The following is a 12,312-nucleotide window of genomic DNA, read 5'->3' as shown; positions in this document are numbered from 1 at the left end:
CTTCAATTACCCATTTACATACATATATCAGCTTCTACATAATTATATTGTAAACGAAATTGGTTAATAAAATTATTTACTTATGTAGACGCTAGGCTTCCAGTTTTTTTATTTATTTAAAATATTCAAAATTATAATACAGATAAATATATTAGAAATTATTTTTCCTCTAAAAAACTGTCGCATAAAAAATTCAAATCATATTTTTTTATACCCAACAAAAAACGTGAGAACTCCTGAGTAAAAACTAAAACATTCACACAAAAAGTATATTTATTACAAAGTAAAACACAAAATTTAAAATTCTGATTGAACGACCATTGTTGGATAAATCTGCCTAAATAAAGAGTTCTTTAAGGATGAAAACAATTTTATCGTAATGGGTGTCCGTTGCATCTGTTCTTATATATCTGTATACTGTCTGTATTTTCCCTCAAATGTATGCTGGCTCCAAATAAAACAATTACCTCATTTTGATTGATTTTTTAACAAAATGAAAGGACATTTTTATTTATAAATTTTAAATATTTGACACTTCTAAAAAGCATTGATTTATGTATATGGTTCATTAACATTTGCAGGAATGTTATCTTTTTTTTGTTTATTTTAATGAAAAACTATTAGATACATTTTTTTAAGAATAAGGCTAGTTTGCGCCATAATTTTTAGAATTTTTTAGTACACATTAAGACAAGTTTTGATAAATCGTTGTTTGAGAATAATAAAATATTTTCTAAAATGACCTCAAAAATACATAAATGTTTTACTCAATGTTTTCATAGTGGTTGAATTATGTACATATTTGAATTATTTTATTTGTGAATAAGTCCAGATATGAGAGCAAATTAAGCAGTATACGAATGTTCAAAATGATATGAGGAGAAAATGTAGTATTTTGTTTTCTTTTCTTCGTATTTCTTTTATAGAAACACGAAATAAACAGTTGCTTGCAAGTAGTCAAGACGTGAAGACGAAGGAAGGAAAGTCGTCTCTTTGTGACCCTTTGCAATTAGCCTTCTCAATTATAAGCACTTTTTAAGCATAGAAAGCATATTAACAAATAAAAAAAGCTTATCAACGATAAAAAGTGTGATTTATTTTCTCGACTAAACTAGCAACTGAATAACAAATAATCAAAACCCTCAACTCACTTTGAAATTGATACAATAATTAACATCTGAGGTAACGTATTAAAAAATTTGACTATTAATTTTTTTAAATAATATTTCCCGCCAAATTTTCTTCTCATTTATGTATTTCGTTCTCAAATGAACTTATCTGTGTATATGCATATTAGATTATCAGGTTTCAATTAGCAAATGTCTATATATATATATTTTAAATGTGGACCCTGTATGTATTCTAACACTACATCAAACTTTTTTTTAAAGTATATAAACAGGCTGTAAAGCAGTATTTGAAAAGGGGCCAGGCAATTGGTTCCACGATATAATGGACTATATGACAATCTTTTTTTTTTTTTTTTTTTTTTTTTTTGTGCATAAAATGGTTGATTTTATTTCAACTTGAAAGATAATGGCATCGAAAGGCGTACTAGAATGAAACAAGGTCTACAAACAGAGCATTGCTGTATATTCCCTTTAAAATTAGTAACAAATGCACTAAATTTTTATTCGAAATCAAAATTCTGCAAATACTCAAATATCTATCAGTGCAAGCTTTTTCTAAATACAGAGTGGTCCATTAAAATCTGAACACTTAGAGTTTTAAACTTTAACAAGACATAATTTATTAATTAACAATAAAATTAATAAATTAAACGGATGTGTGTCTGAGCTCTCTTAACCAATAATGGGTTCCAGGCGGTGGGGAAGGCCTTTCACTCCCTACGGATGTAGTCTTCTATCATAGGCCATCATGGACTTGAAGCAATTGGCCTGGTTTGTTTTCTTTCACACCTCTGTGTCCAATTTAGCCTTTTTTAAAGACCCCTTCTTCCTCTTTAACGTTTTTGACTTGCTGGTGGCGTAGACGGTGGTCCTGGATACTTCTAACGCCATGGAATGGGCGAATGGAAATTCGTCGGTGACGATCATGTGTCTTTTTCTCGACTTGTACGTAAGCTAGAGAGCTCATTTATGTTTTGTTTTCTAACTAATTGTTTATGTTTTAATTTATTGAAATATGAATTAATTTCACCGACTCAACCTTCATAAATTATTGAATGAGTATGTGGTCAGTTTTCAATCGACCGACCACCTGGTAAGTAACATCTTGACCACTGGATCTTTATCATAGATTAAATATATAATATTTGACTGACTAGATGCGTTGCAAACAAATCTTAATCATCAAAGTTATCTATAATAATATTAAATAAATCTTCATTATCTCTTTACTTTTATTAATTGAATAAATCAACAATTATAATAATTAATTAATTAACTACGAAGGTTAAATAATGAATCATATAATTTTGGACTCTGCCATTTAACTTTTACGTTGGATTCAAGGCAACACAATTGAGCTATTTTAAGTTCTAGTTTTTAAATTATGCGTCTATTATAGTTTGTGTTAGACAATATAGCCTTTTTTGAGTTCGTCCGAGTTGAGTTTATAAGAGTTTCCACATTATATGGTTTTTTCGTATTCAAATCATAACTTTTTTTAATAAGAAGCTCCATCGCAGTATTTTGTTACTGGTCTTCAGAGTAATATTAGAAATTTAACGGATCATTACTAAAATGATTGTATTATTTTTTTCATTTGAGTTAGAGAATAGTTGAATTTTCTGATCGATATTTTGAACAAGTATGTACATATATTAATAAGAATATTGTTGCCTTTAGTACAGTCAAGTTTTTCTAGATTTTGAATATTTATAAACAACTCTAATAATGGTTAACACATTGCCTATAAGAGGTTTTTCTTATGTTTTTTGAACCATTACTACTTTTTCTATTTTATGCCTTTAAATTTAATTAAATGAGTCAATTTGGCAACTTAATAAAAGATAATATTAATTAATTGTAGTAGAAATGAATTAATGGATTTTTTTAAAATTTCTTTATGGAATAAAGATCTATTTTAAATAAAATCTGAATACTCCTTCTCCTGTTTTTTTAATATTTTCATGACAAGTATAGTTACCTAATGTGTTCAAAAGTGTTTTCCATTCTGGAAAAGTAACTAAACAAATTAATCGTTATTGACACTTAATTAAATAAATTGATTTTAGAAAATATTTTTTTTTAATGAAGAATAATTAGTAAAACTTAAACATAGAATTAATCTTAATTGATTGCACGTATATACTTACTGAAGGTAATTAATTTTTGATATGTATGCACAAATATTGATTTATAAATTCCATGAAATTGTACAAAAATAAATTTCCGTATGTACATATTTATTTGAAATTTATATGTTCAGTTTTAAAAGAGTTTTGTTCACGTTTACATATTTAGATTTTTTTATTTTTTTTTTTCAAAATAGACTAAATCTAAAAAAGGCTTCAGTTTCAAGGAAAATGTTACCCTTTTCTGGATGTTGTTACTATATCAAATTTGATTTAATAAAATACATAAATATTGAGTTACTTATTCTTAGTTCATAGAAATATTCTTTGCTTATTATTCAATTTAGGAAATCAGTCTTTTGTTTATAAATAAAGTTTAATGTACCATTTCTTTGCTTATATCATCCAGCAGTGGATTTATGGGGATATATACTCTTATTTATTATAGGCAGTAAACAAATAGAGATTTATTGCAGGATTATGTTATAAAAAACTAATTTTTTTTATGTAGATATTTTTAGAAATTTGTATGTGGTATGTAAGATTAGCTTTATTAGCTATTATTTTTTGCTCATTTGCGAAATCGTTTATTAACGAAAAATTTGTTTTTGTAAAAATGTTGATTTTAGCCAAATTTTCCTCACATACGAGTTGGATAGATTTGATGGGTACACTGTATAAGTTTACCCGCTTGTCATATTATATATGTAAATTCTAAGTTGGAGTCTGCATAAGTGGTAAGTTGAATTTCAATTATCGTAAACTTTTTAATAATAAAGAAAAAAACTTTGCTAAGTAAAGCAAAGCGACGCAAAAAATATATTATTGGAGTTGGAGAAGAAGGTTCTCGACATTTTCGAGATATTCGGACAATTAGCACTTTGGAGGATTATGAATGGCCTCATTCTTTGAAGATTGTTGTGAATTTGTCTCTTAGGAAATTCGGGGTCAGGGACTCAGAGTCGATCCGTAGATTAAGGGATTATACCAACAATAAGAAGTTGTTATATCATCTATAATCGGATGTAATTTCCTCTGTCCTTTTCCCAAGGATCAACTAAGAGTCTCTTCCCGCTCCAATACTCCATAAGATACAACTCACGATCTCCTCCAAGTTATGAGATCTTCCATCTACTTTCCCCAAAATGTTGATGTCCAGCTCAAATAATACTTATATTCTACAATTCACTTGACAAAGTTATTTCAGTGTATCTGATATGAATATATCAAACTATTGAGTACAGGACCCACTCGTCTGTGAATCTTTGAAACTACTGTACCCTAAAATATTTTATTTTATATTAGCAATTATATATTAAAAATACATATAATAATCAATATTTTACAACAGAAAATATGCTAAAAAACTAATAGTTTATATAAATTTAAATAGTTAATATTTATAAGTCAATTCATATTGTACTAGTATTTTGAGGTTAAGCGTAATCTAGTATATAGTTAAACATAGCTAATTTTGAAATGAAAAATTTGATAATTCATATAAAATCGATCTCCTTTAACTGCAAATCTTTACATTCCCAATCTTTTGACTGATTAATCATTAATGCATCCAAACCGACGACATTTATTTATTTTCAAGTAACACTATTTAGATATTGGAGATGCAGTCTTTTTTTTAGATTTGAAAAAATTATGATTTCTTGAACTGTATATATTAAAGTTCTTACATTATAAAGAATAAGTATAAGTACAAGTCGATTATCATGTCTTTGCTCATAAGTCAATGTCTTTGAATATTTTCAACTAGTATTTACGAGTCAATGGATATTTTCATCTAGTATTTACGAGTCAATGAATATTTTCATCGAGTCAATCCGAGTCCTTTAATATTTTGATGGAGTCCAGCCCCAGTTTATATATATATGCTTATTTATTTATTTTTATTTTTTTGAGCTGATATTAAGTCCATAATTATTATTTAAGGGTTGATCTTATCTAGTAGTAAATTTTTTCATATTAGTTTTTTTCATCAATTAAATTTAATCGAAAGGTTTTGTGAGGACATTTATTTAACAAAATCATGTGAAAATAGTCATTGTCACAACTTTTTTTCAATATTTAAGCCCTCAGCTATAGTAATTGCCTCAATACGAGGCCTAAATCCCTTGCAGGGCTACACTATCTGGTCAGAATCGAGCTTGGTCAACACCTTCATGAATGAAAGAAATAGAGACTAGACACTCATGAGAGGAGTAGCATACACCTTCTCCTCAGACAGACCTAGATAGAGTAGTCTGGAGAGGAGTGTAGCCACTCGTTGACGTCTCTAAAGTCGTGAAACTGGTTTCTCAAAGAAGTCCTAGATCTTAGCAGTATGATGACACGGAGCTCCGTTTTGAATTAAAATAAATTTGTCTACGAATTTTTCTCCGGCCCAAGATAGCAGTTTCTTATCATGAAGTTTGATGTAAGCATCTGCATTGAACCGCTCCTTCCTTTTCAAAAAAAATTAATGGCAAACTACAAAACATTCAAGACCATGGTTCCGGCTGGATTGTCTGTTCTGAGGACATGGCTCACTGAAGCTGAGATATTATCTGGATGTTCCGGTGTGATGTAGCGACTGTTCTGCTTATTCAGAGTGGTATCAACAATGAAACTTTTTTGGTCAGAAAAGAGAAAAACTTTGCCGAATTTTTGGTTGGCTTGGAGAAAATTTAGAATCTTCTTTAATCTTTCCAACCGTCTCAGCCTGCACTTTTAAGGTATAAAATGTCCTGTCGTCCTTCTCCGTTATTTTTCACAAATCTAATTCCGGATTGAAAAGGATTAAATGTGTACTACTACATCCCTGTATAGTCTTTAAGGTTTTTCGAGTTGATTATGAAATAGATTTCGAGTCCAAGTCGATTTGCAATTTCTTTAATATATGGATTAAAATTGAAATAGAGTCTCTAGTCTCGAGTCCAGTCCCAAATTCTGTAATAGAATTAAAGAAAACAGCTTTGACCAATTGCCTCAAGTCCATTAAGTCCCATACAAGAGATCTTAGGTTTTCAAACCAGACTAACCAGAAAGCTATCAAAAGTTGTGAAGGTGGAAAGGCCACTTTTCACACCAGCAATGAAAGAACCCCATTTCCTCCGTTGCAAGACTCTTTTGAATTACAGTTTTGGCCCCCTAAAGACCTAATGTTAACCCTTCAACTACACTCAATGCCTGCAATGTGTGTCATCTAAACACCAAGACCATCAAAGCTACTGTCAACCAGCACTCGGACACCATGACAGAGGACTACATTTACAGCCATCATTGTCACTAGGGGCTGATCATTAATTAATAAGAAAGCTTAGATACATATCTATTTATAGTAGTTATTTTGTAGAAACTCTTGTTAATTAATCAATTATATCTTGCTGAAGTTTAAAATTAAAAGTGTTACGATTTTTTAAGAATCTTTCGGTATGTCTTATCCTAATATTATTTTTTTTAAATGTTATTAAATCGTTATACAATCTTAGTTTTCTATTGTAGATAAAAAGTAACTACTACAATATAAATATATTTTTCTCTAATTACTCTACTTTTCAACAAAAAAAATTGTGAAAATATTATAGATTTCATAGGGACTTTAAATATACATTTCTTTCATTTTATTATAATATCAGTCTTCATCATTTGCATCAATTATATTTCAATACATATGTTATGTCTTTTTTCATTAATATTTATTAATGAAAAAACCCACATCACATAGTTTAAAAAAGATTTCATGGAAATATATTCATTTTACAGTGTGTGGCAGCAAATATTTCTATAATTGATAAACTTCCTTACAATGTGTTCCCCCAGGCACTCCACATTAGGAATAGAGGTCGCACAAGCCTTCTCCTCAACGGTGATCCACCCCATAGTCCTTGGACGGGGTTCAGATCCAGCGAGCTCGGGGCCACATATACCAGAAATTGGCAACGTTTTTATTTGTAGCAATCTTGTGTCTTTTTGGATTTGAGGGAGGGGGAACTATTCTACTGAAACACGCAGCCCTTTTTGTGTGCCCATCCTCAGTCCCTTTTCGAACCAGTTATGCTTCATGCTCTTCCTGTCGGAGCACACCAATCCGAACATCATGATCAAAGCAGGATGTTTTGCTGGGTGAATGGCAGGGACCTTATTAATGTGGTAAGCGAGGTACATGTCATTCCTGGTGTCCACCGCCTGGTCAACGTTCCAAGTCTTCTCTGACGAGAAGACTCCGATCATAAATAGCTGAGTAGATTCGTCCCTTTCTCGATCCTGCTCACTTTCTTTGCCCTCCTGAGTGTCTTCTCACAGACCTCGAGGTTCTTGTCCATCTTTCTCATATTCTTGTTTGGGCTCCTGCCTATCTTCTCCTTCACTGAGTCCAAAATGGCTGGATACCGAATTTAATTGAGACTACCGCTCCCAGGACTCCATGAGAGGCTCAAACCGTCCTTTTTCAGCTTTTTCACCTTGAAGTCGAGCCTCTCCGAGTAGCTGACGATCCTGACAGTTTCTGCCAACTTGACATCAAGCAAGTCGGATATCCTAGTTTCTTTGAACCTCTACCGTTGCTCCCGATCGTAATACGAATTTTTTTTAACAAAAAATTGCTCTAATTGGATTAAAGAATAAGCTCATGTAACTTAAAATATTTTAAAATAAGGGGTACGAGATTTAAACTAGTTTAAATCCTGCTGCAGGATTCGTTGCTGCACAATGTATGCTGTAAAAATATCAGCTTTTAACCCCTAAGATGACGTATCCAACAATTATAATACATTTTATAACGTAAATGAAATCACTTATACAAAATTATTTACCTAATTAAACTTGCCATTTCTACATCATTACGTAATATCATAAAGAAATAGAACTTCTTTCTGTTGATTTGCACTCATAAAGTATAATAAATTTATGAAGTTTGAAATATTTTAAGTGATGACATTATGAATATTTTTTATGATAATGTGGCTATTTTATAACTAAATTTATGTCTATATTTTTATAGACATATATACAACTATGAAAAGCCTTTTAATATTGTTTAAATTCATAATTATACTATATGATATTGAATGGAAAAAATAATGAAATTCCTCTTGTTTAAAAAAAATACATTACAGTTGTAATGGTATGTCATGTGTTTTATGTTTGTAATAGTTGAAACTTTGTTACAATATATATATACATGCAAACAATCATTAAAATTTCTATATGCCTTTATATGTGAAGACAAAGAATATACATAATATATCTTTATATGTAGGAGTTGAAGATATTATTATTTCAATTAATTGTATTACCTTTAATACTTACAATAATATTAAGATTGAAATAGAGAGAGAAAAAAAAGAGCAACTGCAGTATACAATGATAATTTTAAATTTCTACAAGATTGTTGACCTTCAATGAAATTGAGTAATTACAGCCACACACATATATAAAAATTTCGCAATAGTTGCTATAGCAGAATAATAAAATTATACATATTAACAAAGTAATAGTCATAAATTTGTACAAAAAGTTTTATATTGAATACCATTGCGTTTTGATTTATTTAGTTGCATGCTTAGAATTATTATAATTATGATTTAAAGTTCTCAAAAAATTTTCTGTTATTATTTATTGTGAACATGTTTTTTCTCACTGTTTACTTATAAACTATCAAGTGTGTTTTTATGAATTAAATGATATTTCTCTCTTATATGAATAGTGCATATACGGGTTTGTCTTTGAGCAGGATCCTTGGAGTAAATAAAAAAACTCTAAATTTAAGAACAGTAAAATCTGGATTTAAAGAATTTTATGTGACTGACCGAATTTTTACTTGATATATACAGTGTGCCAGGTACAATCTTGGATTTGTTTGAAAAGGAACAAATCTTTTTGCAAGACTGACATTGAGGCTTTATTACCGAGTTTTTATTTATATATCTTTCTATTTTTCAAAATGATTTCCTTATATAAGTAATTGACAATATTGATCAAAAATAAAGATTTTAACTCCACATATAATGAAAAAAAATACAACCACCAAACAAACCAATATATTGTAAATATAAAATCATCGATATTGTACATGGGCTTAAAAGTACCCCACTTCACAAATTGATGGCATTATTATTTAAAACTCACTTCATTTTCAGTTAGTACCAACCTTCAAAAGACAGCTGTCAAAATTTCATGACAATCTGTTGTTTATTTTGTGAGTTATTGTGGTATTGATGTTCAATATAAGCCATATATACTTTTTAAATTTTGGACATAGCTACTCGAAGCCACAATCTGTATTTATTTTGGATATAACTTAATAAGGAAAAAGTCTTCTCATATAAATAAGATGTACCAAATGGTAAAAATAAATCTAAAGCTGCTTTAGCTAGCAGTTGGTACTCATGAATCACAAAAATCCAGAATTCATCAAGTGTTTTAGAATAAAAATCTATTTTTAGTGTTTGGTCACATGAAAGTTCGATAAGTGCATCATAAATATAAGACAAGAGATGATTAGCTGTGGTGGTATAAGGGGCGTATCCAGTTATGTTTTTGTGGAGCACTATCTTCTGGGAAATACTTTTTAAAATGATACAGAACAGACTTCTAAAAAGTATGAACATTCATCAACCTTTCTTCAAGATTGTAGTCGTATGCAGTATCTTGCTGGATTGTATAAGGCCTGCCAGGAACCACAGTCTTCGTCTGGGATACAACAACCGTTTTCAGGACATCTTGATTAATTCTAAGAAAATAACAATATAACATCATGCGTGTAGAGCTAAAGCCTAGTGTGCCATTAAAAAAAAATGGAGTACAAAGTGTGTCTGTTGTCGACACCTAATAAATTTGCGTAATGAAAGGTTTGTCTTTTTGATTTAATCCTGCCATTCATTATTTAAGCTTTTAACATGAATATTTTTTATCTTTTTCTGATACATAGCAGTGTAAAATTGGGTTTTTCTATTCGGTCGCCCTTGCCCTCACAAATGGCGACAAGTCTATAGTGAAAAGAGTTGCAAGTATTGCAAATGAAGTTAGGGTCTATACCAGCCCAATCTATGGCTTTAACTTTCGGAGGATGGATGCTACAGGCTCGAACAGAAATAAAAGTCGAGAGGATTGACATCCAGACTGTATGGTGGCTTCATTCTCTTGTCCCAGAAAGCGATATTATTAGTTAAGAAGGTCTTAGTAATTTTCCTAGTGTGAAAGGGAGCTACATCTTGCTGAAAGACGACATTGCCTTTGGGGAAATTTGGCTGAACCCAGGGGAGAAGGTTGACTTTGAAAACGTCGATATACATGGTTGCTCATGAGCCTTTCACCCTCTGCAAACTGGATCAGGGGCGCCACAATACCGTTGGAGGCAACAATTGGCATTTTTCTGGAGCCTCCTTCCTTTCTAAAGTCTCGTTGTATTCTAGCCTCTCCTTAACATTGTAAATGTTCTTACGAGACATTTCCATCAACCTGGATACATCTGTTGAAGTGTTACCCGTACAAAGAAGAGTTGATTCTGTAAGCCTTGAATCTTACTGCAATGACATTTTTCACCTGATTTAAAAAGCTCTAAAAGCAGCAGGTGTTTGAGATACGCAGTGTATCTTATATAATAACTTATAGTTCTGATATCCTCACACATAACTTCTCACATCAATACAATACAAGTTTGTAAGTTTCAAGTTTCCACCCGGTATATAAAATAAAAAATAATGAAGGTTACTTTAGATTAAGTTCAGCAACAAGCGTGTTTAGCTACAGCACAGCGCGTCTTTTAAAGAAGAACGAAATAGAGAATTCACATCTATATTATTCAAACTATGTTTGTCTTTTATCGACACTATATAACTCTGACCAATGTCAGGTACTCTCACCAGTCCATTTTTATAATGTATATAAATATATTCACCGGGTAAACCCTTTGGACCTCTTTTTTTGTTTCTGCAAGGCAGCAGTTATTCCGGTGGTTGTGGAATTGATCAACTCTGAAAATCTTCTTGTCCGATTTTTTTTCACAATTGACCCATTAGCCTTGATCCATGTGAGGCTTTTCTTGCACCTTTAGATCCTCTTGGCTTTCATGCCCTCTATCAGAAGGTGGTGTGGGTGGGATCCTTGTAAAATAAACTAATCCCAAGTTGTGCTTTACAGCTCTCCTGAGCGTTCTAGGAGCAACAGAGATGTCGTTTGCGAGGCAATTCGTCGACTTATTGGGATCCTCCTTTATATTATCTTCCAAATTTAACAAGAACTTCGTCTGCCTCTTTAAATTATGCCCTCCACTTACTGACATCCTGGAAAGGTTTTCTCCATTTTTTTATCAACCAACTTAAAAACTAGGCTTCCAGAACACTTCATAATGTTTGTAATCTTCATCACATCAATTCCAGCATCTAGGAGATCTTAAATGCGCTCACTGTTTGCTTGTTGCTCGCTCATGATAAAGAAATGGCTAAAGATTAGTTAATTTTGTTTATGTAAAAAGGAGAACAGAAACAGAATATCAAAAAATAATCACTAAACCTTTTCATAGTCATTAGAAAATAAACAATAATTAACTGTCCACGTTTTGCTGCTCTACACTGTATATTATTAAAACAAAGTTTGTCTGTCTGTTTGTTTCTGGTCGACGCTTAATAACTCCAAGCAATCCAGAGTACTCCCGCTTGAACTTCAACAAAAAATCAAAAATGCACAATCATAATTATTTTTGATATTCTTATTAGTATAAAATGTACCTGTCACAGATTTCTACACACACAAAAAACAAAAAAAAATCTTGGCATCTAACATTTTAAATCTTCATTTAACTGTTACTAAAATGCAGCATGTAGTAGTATAGTGTAAATACTTTTCATCTAGGCAAAAAAAAAAGTTTGTCACATAATCTACATACATAGGTAGGTTAGACAAATCAGTTGCGTTCTACTGACATATAACAATATGTCTGGGGATATGATATAATTGAGATTCTACAATATTTAGTATAATAATGGGTGAAGGCATGTTACTGAGGTATTTAATAATGTGCTATCCTTCTTTTCTCATATTTTTTATTAGATAATCTTTCA

The 12,312-nt window shown here is 31.0% G+C and overlaps 1 protein-coding gene across 4 annotated transcripts in view; it reads left to right on the top strand.

The window, feature by feature from the left end:
• Positions 1-824: 824 nt before the first annotated feature.
• LOC121116686 (cytosolic carboxypeptidase 1) overlaps positions 825-12,312 on the top strand; it is a 54,607-nt gene continuing 43,119 nt past the window's right edge. For 2 of the 4 annotated variants that reach the window (XR_011779758.1, XM_040710972.2), the window contains exon 1: positions 825-1,182. The gene's annotated coding sequence lies outside the window, so the exon portion shown is untranslated. The remainder of the gene's footprint in view (positions 1,183-12,312) is intronic. The other 2 variants (XM_071887789.1, XM_071887790.1) reach the window with 2 other exon arrangements.

The sequence above is a fragment of the Lepeophtheirus salmonis genome, chromosome 4 (assembly GCF_016086655.4).
Source record: "Lepeophtheirus salmonis chromosome 4, UVic_Lsal_1.4, whole genome shotgun sequence".
Lineage (NCBI taxonomy): Eukaryota > Metazoa > Arthropoda > Copepoda > Siphonostomatoida > Caligidae > Lepeophtheirus > Lepeophtheirus salmonis.
Note: the sequence above shows the minus strand (reverse complement) of the source record. Positions and strands in the feature narration are given on the sequence as shown.